Source organism: Pleurodeles waltl, chromosome 8 (genome assembly GCF_031143425.1).
Source record: "Pleurodeles waltl isolate 20211129_DDA chromosome 8, aPleWal1.hap1.20221129, whole genome shotgun sequence".
In the NCBI taxonomy this organism is placed as follows: Eukaryota; Metazoa; Chordata; class Amphibia; order Caudata; family Salamandridae; genus Pleurodeles; species Pleurodeles waltl.
The window spans coordinates 1,352,320,363-1,352,332,888 of NC_090447.1; the positions used below are offsets into that span (position 1 = coordinate 1,352,320,363).

Consider the following 12,526-nt stretch of genomic DNA (forward strand, 5'->3'; position numbering starts at 1 on the left):
TTTGACCGGAGTCGGATGACTTTGACACATGCATGCCCTTTTTCGGTGCCGATGCTCGGTCACCTATTTTTCGGGTTAAGTCATGGCCTGCCGGCGGTGGCGTCCCCTGGGCTTTAGTGGTCTTTGCGTGAGTTTTGTGTATCGACGTCTTACTCACGGTTTTCGGTATCTGTTCAGGATCGACCTCTTCTGAGTCCGAATCCTCGATGGAGAAGGTTTCCTCTTCTTCCTCCATGTGTTTTTGTCCTGTCGGCACCGACGCCATCTGTAGTCTTCTTGCTCTTCGGTCCCTTAAGGTCTTCCTGGACCGAAACGCTCGACAGGCCTCACAGGTATCCTCCTTGTGTTCTGGAGACAAACACAAATTACAGACCAGATGCTGATCTGTATAAGGATACTTGTTGTGGCATTCGGGGCAGAAGCGGAATGGGGTCCGTTCCATTAGCCTTGAAGACGCATGTGGTCGGGCCGACCAAGCCCCACCGGGGAATCGAAAACCCCGAAGGGCCACCGGAGCTCTTCAAAATTCGGTGTCGATCTGTTGTAAGTAACCCGATACCGAACGCAAACAATACCGTCGAATTTTCCAAGATTTTCACTAACTTTCCGAACCGAAACGTGGAGCGAAAAGGAACACGTCCGAAACCGATGGCGGAAAGAAAACAATCTAAGATGGAGTCGACGCCCATGCGCAATGGAGCCGAAAGGGGAGGAGTCCCTCGATCTCGTGACTCGAAAAGACTTCTTTGAAGAAAAACAACTTGTAACACTCCGAGCCCAACACTAGATGGCGGGATGTGCAAAGCATGTGTATCTGCAGCTACACATGCCATCGAACATATATATATATATATATATATACACACACACACACACACACACACACACCCTTATATATGTAGACAGATAGATAGAGCCTGATTTAGATTTTATCGGATGGGTTACTTCTTCACAACTTTGACGGATATACCATCTGCCACAACCTAAATCCCATAGGACATAATGGGATTTAGATTTCAGTGGGTGGGATATCCGTCACCCCTGTGATGGAGTAATCCATCTGCTAATATCTACATCAGGCCCATAGATACTTGCCTACATGCAACATTGGTTCTCTGGCATAGCTGCCAATGCATATCAGAATCTCTTCCAACCTTTCTGGAAGACCACAGAATATTTTTTGAGATTTCTTACTTTATTGCTTAATTTTATAGCAAAAATATGCTAACCATGACAACAGCACACACAACTACCACATATGTGTAAATGTATTCTATGGCAGAGGGTCACAATTCAATGCACTAGCTAGTACCATTTATGTTTGATGTGATATGCAATTGCTGATACAAATAACTACCAAGCATCATTTTAGATAGAGAGCTGAAACTTATGAGAAGTATTTAATATCTTAAAATGTTATGCACAAAAGCCAGTTCCACCTAAGTATCCACTGTACATCTGCATTCAGGCACTAGTGCCAATAAAATGCATGCAATGATCTGCATGTAGTACCTCTGCCTATCAACAATGCTATAGGTGATATACCCTGCAGTAGAAGTTGCTGTGGTCATGCTACCTTGTGAATGTCTGACAGCACAATTGAACGTAAGCTAACATCCAGAAACAAAAGACCTATGTTATTTTATAATTGGGTCATGTTACTTAACATGAATGGTCTTTGCCATCAAAAAACAATTATTAATTTTTAACAAATTTAGACTTCTAAGCTGGAAGGTATCTGGTAAGTCTGCTGGCATGTAGTGTATCAGTTCACATGAAAATCGGAACCTTAAACAGGAAGTAAGCCTAAATACTTTCTAATAGTGGCTACATGATCTCTAACAAAATAAATGACAATCCTGGTATTTTAAGATGTAACAAGTGAGGTGCTAAAGATGTTAAAAGAAGTTGGTCATTCTCCATCTTCTGGCATGAAGGGGAAAAGATTCTGTTTGGTGAGAAGACTTCTGATTTCCTTAAGTACCTCATACATTCATGCGACAAGTGAAGATACCTTTAGCTAAGCTACCATTAGTGCCAGTATTAACTTCCAAGTCATGAGTTGGGGATGTTACATTATTTCTCCTATTTACTGCAGTAATTGTGTTCAGGACAGAACCCTCAAGTGTCATAATATGAAGATCCATATACCAGGCCTGACTTGATCAAACTGGGTCTAGGTGAACATAATGTTAAGTTATGTTGGTTAAACAATGTATGTCAACCTAAGGCTATTTCAAGTCATGAAAGCATGCAGAAGACAAAGAAAGGTGGCTCAGGAAAGTGGAAAACATAACCACAATCTCCTACTCTCGATTGAACTCTCAAGTGAAAGCAAGGCACTCTCTGCCACAATATGTAGTGGTGAATTAGCACATCATCTGCCCCACTGGAGGTGAGGATAAAATGTTTCAAAAACCAGCTTCCAAACATTATCAGTCATACTTGCTCAGAATCAGGGGCATAACAGAGGCCCCTGCAGACCTTGGAGTGCAGGGGGGAGGGGTGCTCCAGGGGACCCTTTCAGCACCGTAACCTGGCTCGAGAGCTCCCAAGTGAGTTCGGAAGTGGGTCACTCCATGTACTCTGCAGGGGAGGGTCCCCTCAAGTTTCGTTACGTCACTCCTCAGAATTGCAGTAGAGCTTCTCAAATTGTCACCCATTGTGCAAAATATATTGTTCCACAAGGAGTAATGTCAAAATGTAATGTTTTCAAATACAAAGTAATAATACTATATACAACACAGTGTGTATAATGCGTATACAATTTAGATCAGTTAATTCTGGGGAAATTAAAGGAAAAGAGCCAAATAACACACAGATTATATGTGGAGCAAACCTCACACAGCTATATAACTTTAGAAACGGCAATCCGGGGCAATGTAAAAACTATCCCACGCAGTTATGCTATAGATGTATGGCATTCAGGATAAAGACAGTATTCAAGATACAATGTCAGCAGTTGCACACAGGTAAGTACAGCATTTTGTTACAGTTTTCCGTTAGCTTTTGATACTCCCAAGGCTCACTTTTTTTTACCAGAACTTTAGCCATATGGATGCTACCTGTATGTTAGGTTCTTGTAGGGCATAGTATTGTGTACTGAGAACTGGATGACAGGGAAAAATGTAAAAGGCCAGAAACAATGACAATGTCCTGAGGGATCATCAAGGTAAAATATTTTAGGTTACTATTCTATGGGTGGGAAAGGAAATGCCACTAAAGACAGTGTTCGACTCAGGCTGTGTAGATGGCTCATAAACCAAACATTTGCAATGCAATGAGTCTTGCGTTTGCTCGAGTTGTAGTTATTAGCATATTGAACCCTTAACCGGACTTTTCTTGCCATATAAACTGAAAAGAAAAAGTTTCACATAAGCGAGCCGATGGCCGCCATCAGCCCAATGCAGACACACAAAGGGGAATAAAAGTTTGCTTGCAGTGAAACTTATAGGCAAAAGTGCAAATATCCATGTAACCGGCAAAAGTTAAATTATCTATGTAACTGTCAAAAGTGCAATTACCTATGTAAAAGGATCAATGTCATGCAAAGCACTCGACTACTGCTCAGCGAGATCACTCTGTGAAATAAAGGGGAAAAAGTAGTCCAGAAACCAGACGGAAAACATCGAGCCTTGTATGTTTTCAGTAGTTTATCGATGTGCTTGAGGAAGGCTAAACACCAGAAAAGGCATGACGTATGCATACCTTTCACTAATGAAAGCAAGAGGATTTTAAAAGGCAAGCCCACAAACCAATGAAAGTGACTGACGTGACATGGGAATGGTTAGAAGCCCAAAGAGAGATTACAACAGGGGACAGAGCACTTTGCGCTCACCCCTAAAAACATGCAGTCAATAACCTGAATACAAGCTATGTCAGAAGTAAGAAGCTGGCTCTGTATATACTATACCAAAATGCGGTATGGTGTGCAGAGTCCAGGGGTTTCCCAGAGGCTTAACCGAAGCTAAAGTAGATAATACTAATGCTCTCTTTTAGTGGTAGTGTGGTCGAGAAATTAGGCTTATCAGAGGGTAGTATAAAGCATTTGTTTTACACACACAGTCAATAAATAAGGCACATTCTCAAGGAATAACTACAGCCTAATTGTTTTTATGTAGCAAAAATATCTTTCTAGAACCAAAGATCTTTGTTGCAGGTAAGTACAGTTGTAAGTCAGTGTTAGAAATGGGGTCTTTGGTTGACAGTCGGGTTACCCCCTGTTCAAGCAAGGACCCTCACTTTAGTCAGGGTAAAAGAGAATCACCCTCAGCTAACCCCTGCTTACCTCCTTGGTAGCTTGGCAGAGCGGCAGGCTTAACTTCAGAGTGCCAGGTGTAAAGTATTTGTACCAACACACACAGTAACTTAATGAAAACAATCCAAAATGACACAACACCAGTTTAGAAAAATAGGAAATATTTATCTAAACAAAACAAGACCAAAACGACAAAAACCCACAATACACAAGTCAAGTTATCAATAAAAATGCAAAAAGAGTCTTTAAGTAGTTTTAAACACACACTAGCGCTGCTAGCGTGAAAATGTACCTGGAGCGTGTCAAAAATAACCCCGCACGGGCAAGTATGCGTAAAAAAAAAACACGCACGGAGGTACGCAAGTCGGAAATCCAGCCGCACGATGATCCGAAAACCCAGCAGCACAGATTGTGATCTCCCAGCCTCCGTCAGCTATGCTGTGCGTTGTTTCTCCGCTCCGTGCATCGATTCTTCAGTGGCGTTTCCTGCGAGCGTCGTTTCTCAGCTGCGGAGCCGGCAGCGCCGCGTTTTTTCAGCCGCAGATTGGAGTCGTGTCAATCTTTTCCCCGCACGGCGATCTGTGCGTGGATTTCCTTCTCTTTAGGGTGCCAGCTTCTCCTTTCAGGGTCCCAGGAACTAGATGGGCACCACAGGGCAGAGTAGGAGTCTCTCCAGAGACTCCAAGTGCTGGCAGAGAGAAGTCTTTGCTGTCCCTGAGACTTCAAACAACAGGAGGCAAGCTCTAGATCAAGCCCTTGGAGATTTCTTCTCAAGATGGAAGGCACACAAAGTCCAGTCTTTGCCCTCTTACTCTGGCAGAAGCAGCAACTGCAGGATAGCTCCACAAAGCACAGTCACAGACAGGGCAGCTCTTTTTCCTCAGCTATTCAGCTCTTCTCCAGGCAGAGGTTCCTCTTGATTTCAGAAGTGTTTCTAAAGTCTGTGGTTTTGGGTGCCCTTCTTATACCCAATTTATCCTTTGAAGTAGGCCTACTTCAAAGTAAAGTCTTGTTTGAATATGAAATCCTGCCTTGCCCAGGCCAGGCCACAGACACTCACCAGGGGGTTGGAGACTGCATTGTGTGAGGGCAGGCACAGCCCTTTCAGGTGTGAGTGACCACTCCTCCCCTCCCTCCTAGCACAGATGTCTCATCAGGATTTGCAGACTACACCTCAGCTCCTTTTGTGTCACTGTCTAGTGTGAGGTGCAACCAGTCCAACTCTCAAACTGACCCAGACAGGGAATCCACATACAGGCAGAGTCACAGAAATGATATAAGCAAGAAAATGCCCACTTTCTAAAAGTGGCATTTTCAAACACACAATCTTAAAATCAACTTTACTGAAAGATGTATTTTTAAATTGTGAGCTCAGAGACCCCAAACTCCACATGTTTATCCGCTCCCAAAGGGAATCTACACTTTAATCAGATTTCAAGGTAGCCCCCATGTTAACCTATGAGAGGGACAGGCCTTGCAACAGTGAAAAACGAATTTAGCAATATTTCACTGTCAGGACATATAAAACACATTACTATATGTCCTACCTTAACCATACACTGCACCCTGCCCTTGGGGCTACCTAGGGCCTACCTTAGGGGTGCCTTACATGTAAGAAAAGGGAAGGTTTATACCTGGCAAGTGTGTATACTTGCCAAGTCGAATTTACAGTTAAAACTGCACACACAGACACTGCAGTGGCAGGTCTGAGACATGATTACAGAGCTACTTGTGTGGGTGGCACAACCAGTGCTGCAGGCCCACTAGTAGCATTTGATTTACAGGCCCTGGCCCCTCTAGTGCACTTTACAAGGGACTTACTAGTAAATCAAATATGCCAATCATGGGTTAACCAATTACATACAATTTACACGGAGAACATATGCACTTTAGCACTGGTTAGCAGTGGTAAAGTGCTCAGAGTTCAAAAGCCAACAGCAACAGGTCAGAAAAAATAGGAGGCAGGAGGCAAAAAGATTGGGGATGACCCTGCATAAGCAAAAAAGTCCAACAGTAAGCATCAAGCATATGTATCAAATGTACTTTGTTTGGATTTTGCAGGTAAAGCAGTTTACAAGCAAATAACACCTTTCTATTTCAAAAGTTGACACAGTGCAATTTTCAATAGGAGTCCATAGAGTCCTAGGGGGTAAAAAGTGTTAGCACAGAAAAGAGTCAACTACAGGACTTATGAATCCAGTCTTCAGGGGTTAGGATGTCCACAGGTCAATGCTCAAGTTGACCCGCAAAAGTGCACCACCAGCAACACAGGGCCGGCTAGGTACAGAGGTCAAAGTTGGTGTAGGATCTGCAATGGAATTCTAGGAGGACTGGGAGGACTTAGTGAATAAGAGATTGAAGGTAAGTACCTACGGTTTCAGGACACAGGCCTAGGGGGTTTAGGTGAGCACCAAACACACACCCTCAGTGGCACAGGGGCGGCTGGGTGCAGGGTGCAAACACAGCGTCGGGCGCCCAATGGTTTTCAATGGTGGAACCCTGGGGGCCATAAAGAGGCTGCAGGCTGGGGCCAAAGGAAGGGTTCTGGAAAACCAAAGGGTGGACAGGGAAAAGATGTGCCCGCTGAACGGTGCTGTACCATTGTGCAGATTTCCCAAGACCAGGGAATCTTCATCGGATCCGGTCGCAGTCATGGGGAGCTTTAAGATTCAGGGGCTCATTATGAACATGGCGTTCCAGACCGCCATGCCGGCGGTGGCGGAAATCACCGCCACACTGGTCTGGACCGCCATATTTTAAACAAAGGAAGACTGCCACAGGCAGCCCTCCACCAGCACCAGGCTACCGCCGCCAGGCAGCCTGACGATGGCGGATTTCTCTATCCGACAGGGCAGCTAAAGAACCCTTGTTCCTCCAGCCTTTCCCTGGCGGTTTCCCCTGCCAGGGAAAGGCAGGCGGAAGAGGTGCTCCGGGGACCCCATGCACAGCCCCGTCGTGCAGGTCACTGCCCGATTTATGGGCAGTGATATGCGCAACGGGGTGCTGCTGCACCCGCCGCACTGCGGCATGGAGCTGTCGGCAATGTCCTGGCCCAGCATTCCGCTGGGCCAGCGGGCGGAAACACTGTTTCCGCCCGCCGGCCCAGTGGAATGTTTATTATAGGGCCAGTGGGGTCTTCTAAGGGCTGTCGGTCTGTGTTTAGACCGCCAGCATGAACACGGCGGGGAATCCCACTGTGTTCATAATGATCCCCTCAGGCTGCAGGCATTGTTGTGGTAGCCAGGAGGGGTCAACACAGGATGGACTCGAGGTCAGAATTGCCTGAGGATCTTCTCTGGAATGGTTGGCCACCTGGAATCGGCACTTGGGCTTCGGGTGCAGAGTGGGAAGGACTTGCGGTTCGGGGGTGGTTCTGGAGTCCTTTTGGTGAGTTCTTCTGGACAGGGCCGCTGTCTTCAGGTGTTCTCGGTCCTCTGCTGGGCAGCCAGTCCTCTGGGGGTTTGTAGACGTTGCTGGTCCTGCAGGATGCATCGCCTTCTTGGAGCAGGGTTCTTTGAAGTTGCAGACAGGCCGGTAGGGCTGGGACCAAGTCACTTGCCATCTGGGGTCGTCACTGCTGGGGTTGGCTTAGCAGTCCTTCTTCTTGAGTTTGCCAGGAATCTGGTGAGTGAGGTTCAGGGGAGGCCCTAAATACTAGATTTAGAGGTGTTGCAGGGGTCAGAGGGCAGTAGCCAGTGGTTACTGTCCCTGAGGGTGGCTACACCCTTCCTGTACCCACTCCCCTTGGGGAGGGGGGCAGACCCCCAACCCTATTGGTCCCTACCCTCCAAACCAAGATGGAGGATTCTGTGGGGATGGAGTCACTTCAGCTCAGGACACCTGAGGGGTGGTCCTAGCTGCAGTGATCTCTCCTCCTTGTTTTACCTAATTTTCCCGCCACACCTGCCGCCAAAAAAGGGGCTTAGTCCGGGAGATGGGCATCTCCACTAGCTGGGGTGCCCTGGGGCACCGTAACAGGAGGCCTGAGCCTTTGAGGCTCACCGCCAAGTGTTACAGTTCCTGCAGGGGGGTAGGTATGAAGCACCTCAACCCAGAGAAGACTTTGTTTCTGACTCCAGAGAGCACAAAGGCTTTCACCCCATGGGGTCAGAAACTTGTCTGCTAGTGGCAGGCTGGCACAGACTGGTCAGCCCTGCACTAAAGGGTTGGGTAAAATACAGGGGGCATCCCTAAGATGCCCTCTGGGTGCATTTTACAATAAACCCAACACTGGCATCAGTGTGCGTGTATTGTGCTGAGAAGTTTGATACCAAACTTCCCAGTCTTCAGTAGATTCATTATGGAGCTGTGGAGTTCGTAATGACAAACTCCCAGCCCATGTACTTAATATAGCCACACTGCGCCTACAATGTCTAAGAATGGACTTTGACACTGTAGGGGCATAGTGCTCATGCAGCTATGCTCTCAACTGTGGTATAGTGCACCCTGCCTTAGGGATGTAAGGCCTGCTAGAGGGGTGACTTACGTATGCCACAAACAGTCCTTCCTGACCTGGTGGAGTAAAAGTGTCTGAAATTTCCTTTCCCTTTTTAAATAAAATTCTTTTTTTTAATGCATTAGTTTTTCTGGGGGAGGAGGAAGGGAGCTAAAAAGGATTGTCCATTGATTCCTGCGTTGTTGTTAGGGGGGTGGGGGGGTTAGTGGTTTTTTTTTTTGGCATCCTAGGAGGAATGCCATGTCAACTTTACCTTTTTCTTCTCACCAACACACACAATCTGCAATGGCAGTGTGAATGTGTTTGGTGAGGGGTGCCTTAGGGTGGAACAATACATGCAGCTCTGAGGGACCCTCCCTGGTCACAGGGCCCTTGGTACCACTGGTACCTTTTCCTACGGGCTTAGCTCTGTCCCAGTTGTGTGCCAATTGTGGAACCAATGGTACAGTTTAGGGAAAGAACACTGGTGCTGGGGTCTGATTAGCAGGATCCCAGCACACTCTCAGTCAAAGTGTATTTGTGTGTGTGGGGGGGGGGGAGGTTTGTGGGGAGGGGGGGAGGTTTGTGGGGGGGAGGGGTGGAGTAGCCATGCCAGAAGGGGCACTTTCCTACATCAGGCCTTGTAGCTGGGTTCTGGCTGCAGTACCCATCCACACACACTTGTTGCCTGTTTTTTTAGATGCAACCTCAACTGAAGAGCACTGGGTTCCTGCTAACCAGGTCCCCAGTGCCAGAGTTCATACCCTAAAACAAAGGCACCTGGTCACTTGATCCCCAAGTGACCAGGCCCTTCAACCCCCTATAAGCCCCTCGTAAATGGTACTCATGGTACCTAGGGCATGGATACTGAAAAGGGCCCCTGAGAGCTGCAGCACAGCTTGTGCAACTCTGTGGGATACAGCACCAACCTTATGCAGACACAACATGGCGCACAGCCTGTGCATCATTTCTGCTAACACTGCATGCAATATATGTTTAGTCACCTCTCTAGCAGGCCTTACAGCCCTAAGGCAGTGTGCATTATCTTACATGTGAGGGCATATATGCATGAGCAGATATGCCCCTGCTATGCCTCTGTCGATTCTGAGACATAGTAAGTGCACAGGGAAGCCATATTAAATGCATGTACTGGGCACTGGCCACTCGCCACTATGAGTTTCCCACTTATATGATGGTTCCCTGAACCCTGGGCTGTTTGGTATCAAACATCCAAGAATAATAAATCCTCACTGATTCCAGAAAATGCACCCAGAGGGCACCTCAGAGGTGCCCCCTGAAAACCGACTAGTGAGTTTACTCACTGTTCCTGACCAGCTTAGCCATCACAGACCCATTTCTGGACCCTGCGGTGACAGCCAGTGCTCTTGAGGCCCAGAGACAAAACACTGCACTGGGCAGCGGTGTTACGTCCTCTCCCAGGCAGGATGGACATTCCAGGGTGGGGAGCTTCAAAGGCCTTGCTACCTTTGTAATGCTACCCAGGTCTCTCCAGATGGTGGAGATGACCAAAACCCTGTCCTGACCCTACTTCTTGCAGCAGCACAGGCTGGAAAATCAGTTAAATCAGAAGGAGTGCTCACTTCATGCCAGCCCCTCCCCCCCCAGCCCAATGGAAGTGGTCATAAAAAAGGGTGTAGTCACCATAAAGGTGAGTAGCCCATTGGCTACCACCTGGCACTCCCTATAACATCCCTAAATTCTGTATTTAAGTGGCACCCCCTGAACCCTAGAACTCAGATTTCTGATGAGCCGGACACCACAGAGTCGCACCAGCAGAAAACCTTAAAGAATAAGAACTCTGCCAGAGGAACTTCAAAACTGCCTACGGGCCCCCCTCTGTACCAGGCGCCCACGCCCGAGTCCAAGTGGCCCACTGGTCCTGTGAAGGATCCTCAGTACTTCTGAGCAACAGTCCGCCGTGGGCTGACCTCTGCTGGACTCAACAGCGACATCTGCAGCCCCAACTCGAAGATACCCCCCTGACCGCGACCTTCCCGGTAAGACGTTTCCGATGCCTAAGCACACCCCTGCTCCAGGAGCCCCTGGGCCTTGGGGAACATGACCAATGGTGCTCCTACATCCCCCAGCATCTCTACTTACCTAAGCAGCTGTGGGTTGTCTTCACCCGGCCTCCTGGCCAGAGCCTGCAGCCTATTTCTGAAACAGATCTCCTCCACTTGATAACATTGGGCACCTGATGCTGTGTTGCCACTCTGCACCCAGCCACATCTGTGCCGCTGAGGGTGTAAATTTGGCGCTGCCTTGTAGCCCCCCACTGGCGTTTACCTCAACCCCAGGAGACCACCTTTGACACCACTTTTACTCACCTGGGAGCAGCGCATCTTCGTTCACCCCCAATCTCCATTTGTTAACACTTGACACCCAACTACAAATTTGACCTCTCCACCCGGCCGCCCCTGTGCCGCTGTAGGTGCAGTTTTCATACTGATTTGAACCTTGCCTGGTGTGGACCTAAAATCCTGAAGACTGGATTTGTAAGTCGAGTACTTACCTGCAAAACTGCATTCTTGCTTACCTCCCGTAGGTTAATGTTGAAGACTCTAAAAGTTACATTGTGTCGATTTTTGAAACTGAAAAGTATTTTTAATTTAAAAACTGCTTACCCTATAATGAAGTTCTTTGGTTCAAAGCATAGATAAAATCAAATGTTACTTTTCTAATTTGCTCTAATTTATCCTTCAAGTGTGTGTTTCATTTATGGCCTCTGTGAGTAAAACAAATGTTTAACACAACTCCTTGATGTGCTTAACTGCTCACTCACACCACCATAAATAGAGAATTAGACCCATGTATTTCTGCCTCTGCAAACCTTTGGGGATCCACCAGAATCTCATCACAGAGTACTTAATTTTAGTATACCATATAGTCAGCTTCCTACCGGTATAAGCTCTGAAACAGTCAAATAAGGCCAAAGCCATGGCCAGTAGGAGACAAGGCATCACATGTACTGAATTCTCAGGCAAGCTTTGAGGTGCTGGAGATGATTCAATGACTAGAATAGTAAAAATGTAGGTACTTTTATTTTCACAGTGCAAAGCAGCATCTACCAAGAACACTGATGTCCCTAAGAAACTAAACGCATCAGTGTACAGACTCCAAACAAGTCAAAGAATGATCACTAATTCTCCATGCATCGTCTGCAGTTACCAACCATTGTCCGTTCAGTAGCTACTTTTGGGAAGTCTCCAAGAAATAAGTGCCTAGTTACATGGTCACTGACTGTTTTTGAGAATTTCACAAATGCGTTCATTACAGCCATCACAGGTCACTGCCCATTATACCTCTGACACTCCTATTACCCTTTCAAGTGACGTGGGCCATACCCTACTTTCAGTTACACTCCACACCCACCCACATGTATTCTCATTATGCCTAAAAAATGCTACATGGTTGAATAACAGACCATGGCAAAAGAAAATTAGTCAGCAAAAGCAAAATTACAGTTACAAATGAAAATGTACTGTTCGAGTCCTGTGGCACTGAAATCAAAATGTATCAAAAACAGGCTTTCTTTCAAGAAAAAGTATTATCCATAAAAAGAGGGAAGTGATTAAAAACTGGGAAATTATTGAATATAACCTGAAGAAGAGCATTCAGAGAACTTCCTGCACAACAGGCAAAGAAAACTAAAAAGAATTAGTTGGCACAATGTATGCAGTTTTTCCACTTATGAGACAGATGCTCCTACCCCAATCAGTCATTGTTATTAAAACATTTTAGGGGCGGCTTGCACGTACAGTTGAAATTGACAGCATGTGTCTGCTCTAATATCAAGGTTTTACACAAAATGT

General features: G+C 46.6%; 1 protein-coding gene across 2 annotated transcripts in view; it reads right to left on the reverse strand.

The window, feature by feature from the left end:
- DYNC2H1 (dynein cytoplasmic 2 heavy chain 1) overlaps nt 1–12,526 on the reverse strand; it is a 1,541,159-nt gene that overhangs the window by 1,070,714 nt on the left and 457,919 nt on the right. The gene's annotated exons all lie outside the window — the stretch shown is intronic.